Source organism: Poecilia latipinna, unplaced genomic scaffold, assembly GCF_001443285.1.
Source record: "Poecilia latipinna isolate Pla-1442-1.1 unplaced genomic scaffold, P_latipinna-1.0 Scaffold1160, whole genome shotgun sequence".
Lineage (NCBI taxonomy): Eukaryota > Metazoa > Chordata > Actinopteri > Cyprinodontiformes > Poeciliidae > Poecilia > Poecilia latipinna.
In genome coordinates, this window is record NW_015113776.1 from 172942 (window position 1) to 187397 (window position 14456).

Sequence of the window (14456 nt, forward strand, 5' to 3'; positions counted from 1 at the left end):
TTTTTCTTCATCCTCAGTACCTTCCGGTGTGAGTGCTTAAACAGGATCACTTTTAAGGTCATTAGTTGGTTCTAACTCATAATTTCTTCAGAAAACTATATTGATACCGCAGCATCTTTACTTCCCCATTCTGATAATGACACATTGAGACTGTTTCCTGTTTTAATATCATCACCATTGCAGGCTTCAAAAGTGAGACAAAGAAAGATTGACAAAAGTTTAATAAGCTCTTATGAAAGCGTTAACGCTTGTTCTGCAGACGTTGATGGAAAGAAGAAACCTGTGACAATTATTTTGAGGAATAAGCATGACGTAACCATAGCAACCAAGCTGAAAACTCTTTAAAACTGATGATAAAAGTAAAAGTTGGCCCATATGACTTTGAAGAGGAGAATTTTCAGACTTTTTTTTTTAGCTAACCCTCAGCTCTGCCTGTGATGTGCAGCCAGGCTGGATATTTTGAGGGGAACTATCAGCAGTCCCGAAGAGGCCCAGTGTTATTCTTTCTGCCCTGCAGAGTGGCAGAAACGAGCTAAATGTCTACCCATAAATTTGGCTCAGTGCGGGTCTGCTGCTGGCTGAGCATCAGTGGGGTGTACCAAGTGTGTGCCAAAGAGCCAGGCCCCTTCCTTTTACCACAGAATTGCTCATATATCTTCCTCCTCACTTCATTGCCCCCCGTTCTCCACACGCTCGGCACCTGAAATCACCACCACCAGGGATATTTTAGGATGGAATGCTGAAACAATATACTTCATTGTTTAAACGTGGGATCGTCAAATCGATTTTGATACACAGTTGCTGGCTACCAAAATTAGGATTGAATCATTCCACATAAATTGCTGTTTCTTGATCTTGAACAAAGAGACATTTTTGTTTATGCAAAGTCTAAAAGGGCCCTAAGAGCTAATCTGACATGCTGCCTCTGTTAGCTATCAGTGCAACAGAAGACAGTAGGAGGTCTTGTGAAGTTGCAAATTTGCTAAAAAAATTGCTTACTATTTCAAGAACGGCATTGCTTAAAACTTAATATATTATGACAACCTCATTTCCCCTTTCAGTGTAAGTCTAACACACACATACACACGTATACACGCTCACTGTTCTAGGACAGCTTATCTGTCACTTGCAGTTTTGGTATTTGCGTAACTCTGTAGATTTGCCACAGTTGACACCAAGCTATTTATGAGTAATTTTCATCAACCTTAAAGTCATTAGAAAGACAAAAAAAACAACAACACTGTATGTAACAGTATAAACATCCTTCACTTTTTGTTAAGTTAAGCTTCTGTGACATAAGTTATATTTTAATAACAAAATTAACAGAAAAAATACCTAGAAAATGCTTCTTTTGGTTTATTTTGGTCTTGCTTGAGAATGTTTGACAACTAAAAAACACCTAATCTAGATGTAAAAAAAATTGTTTTGTGAACTGTAATTTTAAAAAGTTTCACTGTGAAATAATTGTTAAAAAGAGACTTTTTTATCTTCGTTCGGCTTTAAGATTAAAAAAAAGGGCATTTTTTTCACATTTCACAGGTTTTTGTATTTCCATTTGAGTCTCTACTGCCTCTACAAACAGACAAAGCACTTAAAAGAACTACCCAGCTGGGTTTTGGCAACGTGCACATGTGTTTTGTTGCCTGGAAAATGAACTGTTTCAAAAACCTCTGGAATGTAACGTCACAAATCAGCAGACACTGCTCCTCACCTGGCAACCCCAGTGAAGCCCAGCCCCTCACCTGGCAACTCAATCTCCAAGAAATTTGGTCAGCTGGTTTTACTGCTGTATATGCTGTACAATGGCTGCGGGAAAAGATGTTTTGTTGTTAACTTACCACCCAGAAACCAACTGGTGGCATTCTTGTTGGTTGTGCAGAAGGCTCCACTTCTGCTTTTCAAAACTGTATGGTTGAATAATCGTGCATCTGTTTGCATGTTCAAGTGTAAACTTTGAGTTTGGGGTCGTGGGCAACAGTAGCTTCTTTGAAACAAGATACCCAAAGTTAGCTTGTTCTGAGAGGAGTTTGAAATGGGCAGATGAAAAAAAATCTCATTATCTAAGAAAGATTTAGTTCAAAAAAGGTAATGAACATATTTACCATTGCACATCCAAGTATCCTATGGGTCTTGCTGAGCATATAAGGAGACAGTGAACAGTATTAATAACACGCTCATTTTTTTATGATTAGTACACAATCTCAAATTTCACAGGCAAAATCAATGTTTTTCAGATTTTTTTCAAGGCGCTTATTCAGAGCCCCGCTCCATGATATTATGCCAGAACTAACCAGAGCTTGTGAAATGATTTCAGAGCCATAAAGAAGTCTCATGTTCCACCGTCTTCAGTAAAATCAGGAGCACTTTTATTAAACAAGTGATGTGAGTTTTGGGAATAAAAGAGAGGTCCTGTTTGCAAAATGTTAGCATATTAACTGTGCTGTTTCTCCAGTAACTTACTTTAAATAGCCAGAAACTGCACAGGTTTCAAGTTTCATTCAGGCTGGTAAAGAACCGCAATGAGTAAACAAAATCCTCATAGCAGACTCTGATGAAAGACAACTTGTGCTTGGTACTTTTTTGCAGGAGTGTTTACAGTTTAAGGTAAAGATACAGGGAGCTGACACCGTGAGGACTCACATAATGCAATGTGCTTAGGAACGGTGGCTGGCTAACAGTGACCAGTGTTATGAAACACCTTTCAATGATAATGATGGAACTTGTTTCTTTTTTTTTTTTTCCTAAGAACACAAAACAACTATGTGATGTTCGTGTTTGTTTCTTGGATAACAAAACGGCTCATTTATAGCTGCAAGTACTTAAGCAGTATGGGAACTTTCAAATGAACCAAACCACAAAACATCCAAACAAAATCATAAAATGCTTCTAACGGGCAGGTTTGAAGAGGAACTCGCACTGTAATAGGTCCTAAAAAGGTATATTATTTAACTAATAAAAAAAAAAAAGAAGCAGACTTTGTCTCTTGCACAACTGAACTCGTCCAACACTGAGAGTCTCCTTGCTGTCAAAGTTTTCAGGGTTGTTAGTGGACAGACGGGAAGTAAAACGGGTCGGACAGTCATAACAGGAATCATTCATTTTAATCACCAAGCACGACAGACAATGGAGCTTGTCTTGTTGCCAGTGGCACGTTAGCATTTCTGAAATGTTCAGACTTTCACAGCCCACTCTGACACACGAGATTGACGCACAGTTTCTGATCTTATAAACCACAAGTTGTTTAGTTAAAATCAAATAATAGTGTCTATCCAAGACTCTCCTGGACCGCTCATTTGTCATAACTTCAAATAATATTTTGGGATAAGTGCAGAGAGATACATGTGGTGTAGCTGGTTTTTGTTGATTTGAATAGTCATCTACATCATCTGCCTGAAATAGTAATTATTAGCCTGTTTTTTTTTATGTCTAGCTAAATATTCTACAGAAATATCATATTCGATAAGAAGCCTATTTTTGTTTTTGCATTTTCAGTGGCTAAGGATTTAATTTAATGTAAAACTTAAAAAAAACAACAAAAAAACAAAACTAGTCATACATTCTCTTGAACTGTTTTTAAGTTGATTATATAGTTCACCATGAGTTCTGTTATATTTTGAAACATTTTTAGTGTTTTATCAGCATCTCATAATAAACCATGGCTTTAAGTTAGCATAGAATAGGAAGTTATGAATTAGATGCTAACTGCGGTATCGTTGGCTAACTATAGTTTCTTACATTGCACATTTTTTTTTACAGACTGCTATACACTGTGTGTATGAACAATAGAAAACGAGTTTAGGGCACAGCTGGAATGCATTTTTGTGTTCAACCACTCCTGCCACCCAACAGGCCTCTGTTACCCTGGGCAGTTTGCCATATTACTAATGCATTTGAAGCAAATTGCTCCTTGTCTTGAGCCTACTTTCTGTTAAAAAGTTAGTATTCTCTTTTAAAATTATAAATATATCATGTCTTAAATCTTGAAACATATGCTTTTATCTTCCAAATTATTTACCAGTAACATTTTTAGTATTATAAACTGATCTATACTGATTGATGGGTCCAAAGAAATCTTTTTCCTTTACCCTCTAGTTTGGCTGGTCATTGCACTGGATCACAATTTAATGCCAGAGAAGCCTCTTGCAGTTGGCGAGATGAAATCTTGCATCAACATGACTGGGCATGTGTTCTCTTACACCCCTGTGGGAGAATCTGGGAGCTTTTTATCACCTTCCTGGGCTGCCGAGCTAAAATAATGCCCCCTCTGTTATCCGCATCACCGACGTACACTGAGCATGTCTGAAGGGATATCCTGCTGGCGAAATAAACGCATTCATCCTGCTTGCGGCGGATTTGGTGACACAAGATTTACAAAATGTTCCACACATCTCCACTCGCCTCTTTCAGTAGACTGAATAGGGAAATGGACCTCAGTGCATCTGTTATATCAGAAAACAGGAGTTTATAAAAAGTGCCAACATGAACAAAAAAAAAGATAGGAGACTCAGATCAGCAGGTTTGGCTTCACTTAAACTGCACTTGCAACAAAAGCATGGAAAGGAAAGTTTAATTTTCAGGATACTTTGGCCTATTATCAGCCAATCTTTTATATATAGTTATGTTACACTAAGAAGCTTTAACATTTTATCAATAACCTACAAGTTCTAACAAAAAGGTTTATAGAGCCAATTGCCCAACAGCCAACCCAATGACTTCAGCAAAGTTTTAAAACCACTATGAAACAATTCTGTGGGCTGGATAAGGAGGAACCATTAAGTAGCTGAAGTAATTCAAAACATCCACTAACCATAATACACTGTGTGGTTTCTGATTTCTGGAAAAGTGAAGTACTTAAAAACAATCGAATTTGAAAAGTTTCATCCTTCCCTTCAGTCTTTCCCTCTCTGCAGCAGCCGACGCCACTGCGGGATAAAAATACCAAGAATAAAAGCAGAGTAAAATTGTTCTCTGAATAAAAACACGGAGCTGTCTCTGCTATCACAGATCGGTCCGGTTGTTTGACCCAAACCACACTTGTGGTAAAGCTCTTGTCATACCAGCTACCAGCAATGACATTGACATCAGAAACCAGAGGAAGCCCGGCTTCGGCCACCCAGGTTTTCCAGGGGTCTGAAAAGCCAGAGAAAGTGTATTTTGGACAAGTCAGTCGGCTACTTTTGCATTTCCTATTATTAATTTTATGCAGCCAACCAGCTTCTGCTCCTTAAATCATACCTGTGGTTTAAAAACGGCTGATGGGACGCCTCTCTCTCCTCTTTTTAAGTTATGATGAGTAGATTATCTGCCTTATCCATCTGGTATTCCAGGGATTGCGCAAGTCACTTTCACTACAACACTTATACCAGATGTGTTTCTGACATTTTGTAATTGTTTTACAGTTCAACTAGCTTTGACAAGTTGAAAATACAGTTTAGCCCTTTCCTTTTAGTGCTGTCATGTTTTGACACTTTTGTGTTATTGCAGCATCAGAGCTGCTAAAGAGGGGAAACTGTGGTGAGAACTCATTTCAGTCGTTTCTCTTTTCTCTTTATGCTTTTTTAAAAAATGTGTGTACAATGTAAACACAAGGTTTAAAAGGATTAGAGGGACATTCACCAAGGTTCTGCCAGCCACTTTTTCTTTCCTTTGCCAAAGCTCCTTGTACTTTCAATAAACCTTTGCAATTGTTGTCTGCTAGACAGTTTCATTTTCAACGGCTATCAACATTGGCACCTCCGATTACATTCATTGTTGGTTAGGTAATTAGTTTTACACAAAACACAATGTGTTTTTCCAGTGTGAGGAAACACTTTGAATTTCCTCAGTGTGGTTAATAGTGTCTCTCAGCGTTAAGTCTTAGAATCATTGAAATTTATATTATTGACAATGTTGTAAAATTGCCAATTTTGCCTTTATGCAGATGATACAGTTTTGTATCAATTCAATTCAGTTCCAAAATACTGGGACATTAATTTAATTAAAGAGTTATTGCAGATGGTGATGGTTATGGGGAGGAAAGATCTCCTATAGCGGTCTGCATTACAACAAATTTGAAGAAGCCTCTGACTGAAAACTTTGTTTTTCTATGACGGGCTCATAAAGACGACAGTTGGGATTGTCCATAATTTTCTTGATTTAATGTAAAATCCTTCATTGCACCATCACATATTAACTAGCCAAATGTTTTCCATGTTTGACAATTTTTTTTTAAAGTGTAAAAAAAAAAAAAATCTGAAGGCCATCTGTCATTTTGACAGATTACAATTCTTGTTGCAGACTCAGACATTTTCAACTTGTTTTTTTCTTTTCCCCCCACAATGTATTTTAATTTCTTAATTAAACACATTCACCTAATTCAAGCCAAGCTTTGCACCTGGATCCTGGTGTGCTTTTACTTTCTCCACCGTTTTTCCTCAAACCGCTACAGTTAAACGCTTAAACAATAAAAATTCCTTCCACTAAAACTCAACATAATCCAGATCTGTGTTGACTCATTCAGTGAGTGCTTATATATGCTAACCAGTGAGAAACTCCTTCATACAGACAGCTGACCTCATAAAGATGGACCTATTTGTGCCAGTAAAGCGAAGCAGCAGAGAGTCTCTGTGTGAATGTGTTTAGATTCGGTGTCATCTGAGTGCATTAGGCAGAATGTAAACACATAGCTGACATTTACTGAAACCAGTCTGTGTTCTAGCTGAAGAATCAAACAGGCAGCTGTTGTGGCCGCTCGCAAACTTTGAATCTTGATTTAAGTCGTCTTAAAGTTTTGCTTGCCGATACAAAAGGCCGCAGCGTTAAATGCATCTTCCAGACTGCAGACAGACAGCTCGAGGAATTTTTAAACATTAGCAAGAGAAATCCATCATATCAAAACCGTTTTAGGTTTTATTTGGACCTCTGGTGTCTCTCATCTCTTCTGGGACATGACAGTAATTACACCCATCAAGGTGCTTGTCTGGAACCATCAGCCAAGAGTTTGGAGGCTGTTTCTCCTCAGCTCGGACTTCTGACATCAGTGCTTCGTTTGTTTTAGCAGACCCTCAAGTATGCAAAGGCCATAATCGCAGACAGGCCAGATTTATTCTGAGTTCTCGCCCTGGTCTAATTTATATATTAGGTTAACAGTTACTGGAAGAATAATCCTATAAACAAGGTGAAGTAATAGGCAGAGAAAATAATTTGTGGGTAAACTTTGCCTCTGAAATGGTCAGGATGGGAGTTTTCTTTCTTCGTCTGTAACTGTATCAGTGAATCTCGTGATAAACGTAAAGTGCCACTGAATTTACACCTGATATTTAACGTTCTTGACACAAGGAGGGCTTCTTTGCCTTTGAAAATAGTTGTAAAGCATCGTCTTTGACTTTGTGTGAGATTTTTCTAAAGCTTTCAAAATACAATTTAGATTATTTCATAAGTCTTATCTTTAGCAAGGCTTTAGAACAAAAACAAATAAAAATTGATCAAGGTATTTATTGGAAAATGGATGTTAAACAAAAAACCCTGTAAATACAATTTCTGGCATTTTTGTCAACAGACAAACTATGAATATATATATATATATATATATATATATATATATATATATATATATATATATATATATATATATATATATATATATATATATATATATATATATTTATTTATTTATTGTCCAGAACATCCCAATTGCATGATGCCACCAGAAACCTTGTGACAGAGTATTAAAAAGTTTAGAGTGTAAAGCACTATACAGTCTAAGTCTGTCTACTGAGCAAATAAATCACATAAAACTGTTTAACTGTTGAGGCAGTGTTTTTGTTGCAATCATCTATATTGATGATTCACTTGGATCGTTTGGTTAACTAAGGTGAAAATAAACTCTATACAAAATCACACTGAAAACATGAAGAACTAAACTTTTTTTGGAAAAGCTCTAGTGGCAAAACTTGCCACAGATCAGTCGGGAATAGGGCTGGGGAATAAATCAATAATAACATTATATCGTGACAGATAAAATGTTCAATAACTCCACTGGACTCTGGTCCAGAATCACACAGCATTTTGGGGGATGTAGGCACAGGAAAGGCTATAGCTGATCAACCTTTCACGGCTAGCTAAGGTTGGTGTCCTCAGTTAATTCATTCTTTGGTTACCTAGCAACTCACTCATTCCTTGGTTACCTAGCAACAACCAGTGTTTTTGCCCAGACTTCCCCACTGTCTCTCATAACTACTTAAAAATACAAAACAATGATGTGGAGTGAAGGGAGAAAATGAGTAAAACAGCTTGAGAAGAAATCATGAATGAAACAGGAAAGGTAAACAATTATTAATATCTACTGATTTTATATCGGGATGCATTTGTTTTTTGTTTTTTTTTAGCCATATCGTCCAACACTAGTTGAAAGTAAAGCATCTAGAGTCATATTTTTCCATTTCAAGTCAGATTTATTTATTTATTTATTTATTTATTTTTTGGGAGCAGATCTTTATCTTTGAATTGATTTTTCTTTACTTTTCAATTCATGGGGCTAAGATTACATAAAACAGCGATCACAAGACGCCACAAACACACAGTCCTGTTGGCAGATGCAGAAAAGATGTAGAGGTTTGGATTTTAGATCAGATCTTTAGTAAACAGCCTCTGAAACAAAAATAAATAAATAAATCAGGTTGCATGAGCAAAAGGAAAGTCTCTCCTTTTTTTTTTTTTTTTTACACAGACAGGGGAATTAATTAGGTGATAAATGCTGCCTGTTGCTAACAGTAGGACAGAAAACACAGCCGAGCAAGACTTGGCAGCCTTTCTCTGCTGTGTTCCATGAGCGCTGAACTGCGCTCCAGTTTCATGCATGTTTGAAAATGTTGTCACCCTTTTCCCTCTTAAAAATGAAACACTAAACACATGTGTAAAAATTATGGCATTTTAACAGCTACTAAATGAAAAGACAAATTATTTTTCTGCGTTAAAAGAGATGACTGATTTGCAACGCTCGTTACTGAGGTGTTACTCTATTAGGTTTCACGGTATTATGTCAAATGAAGTCAGCTTTTCCCCCCGTGTTAATGTCCTCCATGGCACGTTTTATTCAAAGGGAAGTGGCTCTGCTAAATCAAGTAAAGACATATTAAAATGCTTTAAAAAAAAAAAAGTGAAACGGCTTCGATTTTTAAAATACTACTCTGCGGAGCTAAATGCCAAGTTCCTACAAAGAGTGGAAAATATGGAAAAGTCTGATAAAAGCAAATAAAACAACGGAAATTTGAGTGAGAAAAAGAACGGAGCTGTGACATGAAAAGTGAAAAACTGCACAGCCTCTGCTCCAACTCATCAGCTTCCAGTCCCCACTAAAAGCTGACTTTATGGCAGGTTGGCACTTCTGTCCTGAAATATGTTTTTTTTTTTTTTTTTTTTCCCAGATGGACACGAGTGACAATGAGCTGGTGTTTCTCAGGCCGCCTTGTCTTTCCGTTATCACAGGATGCAGAGCTGGGAAGAGTGAAGAAGCAGCAAAGGGAGGACCGGAGCCTTAGAGCATGATTTACTTGACCTTGCAGCGCTGGAACCAACAACCAGAACCTCATTAATTCCCAGGGTCATTCTGCTTGGACATAACTTGGTTAAAAATCAGAATGAGTGGATGACTTCCAGACGTACACCAAGAGTTATGAAATCCCTGGCCTTAACCCAACCTCCCTGGATCTCGTAGTACCCACTCCAAAACCAAAGCTCTCTCAAAACGGGGGTTTAAATCACGTTGGGTCCTCTTGGAGGAGTCACCCAATCCTGATTGAAGGGAGGAGGCCAAATGGAACATTTTCTGCTTATTAGGCAGCAAATACGCTGTTGTTTTATGTGATTATCAACTATGAATGATTTTTCTCTCCCATCCATTCTGGAACCTTGGCCTGTCTTTTGTTTATAAAAAAAAAAGGAGCTGGAGCAAGAGCAGGGCTGAAAGGGGAAGCCCAATAAATTACACTAATGCACACATTTAAAGGGGCTTATATTCCCTCTGGCCTGTTATCAAGACTACTCCAGTGAGAATGTAAACTACCTCTTTCTGTCCCCCTCCCCTGACCCAATATTCAATGTTAGCATGCTTTAAAACAACTCCTCTGTTTATGTTATCGCAAATAAAGGGGCAGATTATTCCAACTTTTTCTCGCTATTTCATGCTGGCCCCAGATTAGTCAGGCAAATAGTTGTCTAATGGTGCTGCTGGGCTCATTAATCCAAAAAGATAGACCCGGGATTGTGTAAACACAGTGTAGTCAGGGGCAGTGAATCACACCTTCGGTTTGCAGAGGCCGACAGAGAAGGTTGGGGCGGGGGGAGCATGCTGTGTATGGGCCCACACAAGGAAAGTTGTGGAAAGGAAAACAAGCATAATCCTGCTGATAAAAGCAGGATCGCTCCAGCGTTTATTTGGACACACAGTGCCTGGCTGAGGTTAGACCCTAATGAGACAGCGGCCTGTCCAGGATGGATTCATCACCGCCAGATCAGGGTTATCGCCCTCCGCCCGTGCCCCTCTACTTTTAATCAGGCTCCTCTCCGGTCACTCCCTATCTGCAGCAGTCCATCTCTGGAGCCGTCAGCATCCATCAGCGGCTGCAGACAAGTCCAGGGAGCTCCGACCGAGGAGTGCATTAGTAAGTTATTGCTTTGCAGTCTGACTTTATTGTCTGTCATGCTACAGAGCGTGTGCAGAGAGAACACTTACACACTCACACAAGCACGCCATTGCTCTTGTAATAACTTTGTTGCCTGGCAGGAGTGTTCATATCCCTTGAACTTTTTCACATTTTTGTCATCTTACAGTGAAAAACTTCACTGTATTTTATAGGGATTTTACATGCAAACGGCACACTTCACAGTCGTGAGCTACGCGTGCTGGTCTATGTAACCCCCAGTGCAAATATTTGGAGTTATCGGTAAGGTGTCAAAATGTGAAAAAATAAAATAATAAAAAAAAAAAATCCAAAGGTTATGACATGTTTTGCAAGCCGCTGCTTAGAAGAGCTGAAATGGCAAAGAAACTTGAAAGATTTTCAATGTGGAAAAGACATAAAAGCAAGACAAATATAATATAATATAAAAGTAAACTCCTTGATAAATGTTCATGTTAAATGCAGGCTATCATCTCAAATCGGGGCCTCTCAGGAACACATTTGTCCACCGAAACACAAAGTTATCTTCCACCCTCTCAGAGTCATAACATATGTCTATTTGTGTGTGTTTAACTTATAAGGTGATTTAGTGGTGTTAGTGTTTCTCACTACCACGACACGACCCACTCCCACCTCATCAATGCGCCTCCGCAGCCCCAAACAAGGACATTAAAGTCACGACAGCTCTTTGTCTTGTTGTCATTGCAATGAAACAAGGCGGCCGTGCAGCCAGCAGCTTGCATCTTTCTCGAAAAGAATAAATAAATCCATTTTTTTCTCTCTCTTCTCTACCACTCGTCAAGTAAAATACACAAACCTCTGCATCTGAAGGTGGGAGGCCTTGAATCATTCATTGTTGATGTTTAGACCAGTTAAATCAATAATCTCCATCTTCTTGCAACAGTGATAAGTGATTCAGCAGGAAAAGTCTTTAGTTAAGTTCTGAGTAACTGGTCCTGACGGGGGAGATACCTTCCGACGTAAGAGAACAATGTGGCAAACTGCATTTCACTTTTTTGACATTTTGTGGGTGCAGACGACAATGTCACTGTTACTGAGTGGTTAGATGTCTTTAAAAGATATACCAATTGTGTTGCAAAAGGCAGAGAACAGCAGTTTGAGAAGCTTTCAGTGGGACCGGTTCAAGAAAAATGACTGATGCATTGTAGAAATAATTCGTAAATGTTTGAAAAATATTCAAATGCACTTAAAAACTACTTAGTACGCAAGACAGTTTGAAGATAGACTAATTTCAACAACATGAACTGGGTGTAAATTAGCTTTCTTAATATTCTCAAATTAAAACATTTGCAACCTTTACAACTGCGTTTGGGCCTCCAGCGGACAACAGTTATGTTGATTTCAAAATATAAAAATGCACAAAATGATAAAAGTGAGCCTCAGGCTGCCAACGTCGCACACAAAAGTTGCAGATGAGTCACGATGTTGCGTAGGGAAAACCAAACCTTGCAGCACAACACAATGGCCACCCACGACAAAAGAAGTGACAGTCGCTCAAATGTGAGTTTGTATGTTGAATATTTATATGGGCATTTACTACGTGAGGAAAAGTAAATCAGGAGAAATGTTTGTAGCTTGGAGACCTAGTAAACCAGTACTCTGCACGGGACTTTAAAAGTGGTCTGTGGTGAATCCAGTGTGCCTGCTATTTACCACAGAGGCAAATTACCAGTGGTGATAAAAAGCATGACTTTTAAAGTCAGCATCAAGGTAGGCAATTTCTCCCTGTTTGCGACAAACATTATTTCTTTGAAGCATGTCGGCGTTTGCCAGTTTTCCAGCCACATAGAGCCATTTTAAAGCACAATCAAGTAACTATGTTACCTCCAGGTGTTATAAAAATGCTCTATATGCGTCAAAGCTTAATTTTCTTAACTTTCTTATTCAAAAGAAATATGACTTTGCAATTTAATGATCACTTTAAGAAGCCCCTGCTCTTTCTCATTTTCTAAAACATTTCCTAAGAGCGTTGGACTGAGAAGTTCTTTGTACGATACTCAGCAGACATGCAGTTCCACCAGGTGTTTGCTAATTGCAGCTACCGCTAGCAGATGCAGCTCCAGAGAGTAGTCTGAAGATTCAATGATTTCTCAAACATGCATGAAAGAATCAGGGCAACTCTCCAGGTTAAAAAAAAGAAGTCATTTTTAAATAATACCCCTCTTTTAACATGACAGAAATCCTCTTTTCTCGAATCCACTGTAACTAAGATATCAATCAATCAATAAATAAATCTGCATTAAAAAGAACTTTTTTAAGCTTTAGCACAGTGACCTAATTGACTGTACATGGGATAACTGGCATAAAACATTTCCTTCAAAAAGAAATACAAAGTTGGGAATAATTCTGTGTAATTCAGCACTTTTCACAACAATCACAGTCAGCATAGAACCCTTAAAAATGGACATATTTAATATCCCATGTAATTATTTTGCAGTAAATGTAATAGTTTATTGATGGTAATGCAATTTAAAATGTGTGCATAATTGATTGTTGTTTTTGCTAAAAATACTGATTAACATTTTGCCATAATATTTAGAAGTTTTTGCTTCTAATTTTTTGTTTTAATCCATATTGGTTTTCCTCAGCGTATTGCTTTTAAATAGCTTAATCATCTTGTTTTTGGTAAACATTAGTGCTCTCTGGGATTATTTCAAACAATAGGTCGATAATTGCCGGAAGTATTCACTGCTTGTTGCTTTATCACTCAACGACTTAGATTCGTGCTTCATAAGATTAACTAATTCGCCACTTGAATAGATTACAGAAACCTGACGGCGAAGATCTTTGATGGCGGAAAATCCATGATAAACCTGTTTTGGCATTCAGTGACATAACATCCCTCCGTTTTCCCCATAGGCAGTAATTACAGGCCGTGTAGCATGCGTCTGTAGGTCGCGCAGCCTCTGCTGCTGCTGCTGAGGAGTCCTGCATCACATCACAGTCCGTAATGGAAGCCAGATGTCTCTCTGTCTGTTTAACGCTCATAATCAATAGCCTCACTCAGAGCAGCCCTGACTTTCTCCACCTCTCTCCCCTCTGACAGCTTGTTATGAGAGCGGATCAGCGAAGGAATGGCATATCTGCGCTGCAAACAAGCACAAGTGTGTCAAGAGTGAGATTAACTAATTGGATTCCATCCATGAGTCTTTGTTTGGTGGAGGAGGGCGATACGGTGGGGGTCCAAGCGAGGGGAAGCGATCCCTCTCTGAAGCCTCAACAAGCTACATGACACGGCAGGCTTCCACCTCCAACTCCCAGACGAGGAATCTGGGAATGGAGAAACGATGGAAGGAAGGGGATTCCCATAAAAAAGTGAAATCTGTCTAAATAAATAACTTGAAGTGGCACTCGAGGAGACGCAGTGCATCTACATTTCCTGTGGCTGCTTCCTGCCGTCACGTAGGATCTCTACATATCTCTATCCATGAGCTTGTGCCAGGGGAAACATTATGAAGCTGATGACTCTTTTTTTATTTTTTTTCCAGTGTGAGGGGAAGTTGAGGGCCTGTGAACAACACCGGGTTGGTGCAGGAAGAGGCAGAGGTGTGGTGATTGGAGTACACAGGTCACGACCTCAAACTTGTAATGATCACCTGATGGATGTTGTGAGTCTGGGGTCATCTGTGTGTCAGGGGAGAATGGGAAGGAACAAGTGTTGGGCCGCCCTGCACGGCCTGCAAAAAAAAAAAAAAAAAAAAAAAAAAAAAAATCTTTTTCAAAACTTTTTCCAAATATAATTTTTTTTTTAAAATGCCCTTCCTCTTGAAGTAGCCT

The 14456-nt window shown here is 38.6% G+C and overlaps 1 long non-coding RNA gene across 1 annotated transcript; it reads left to right on the top strand.

Moving 5' to 3' along the window:
* The first annotated feature begins 8217 nt into the window (after positions 1-8217).
* On the top strand, positions 8218-14364 carry LOC106960149 (uncharacterized). Its single transcript, XR_001427510.1, has 3 exons — positions 8218-8302; positions 9405-10640; positions 13726-14364. It is a non-coding gene; the product is annotated as an uncharacterized LOC106960149 (long non-coding RNA).
* Positions 14365-14456: the final 92 nt, after the last annotated feature.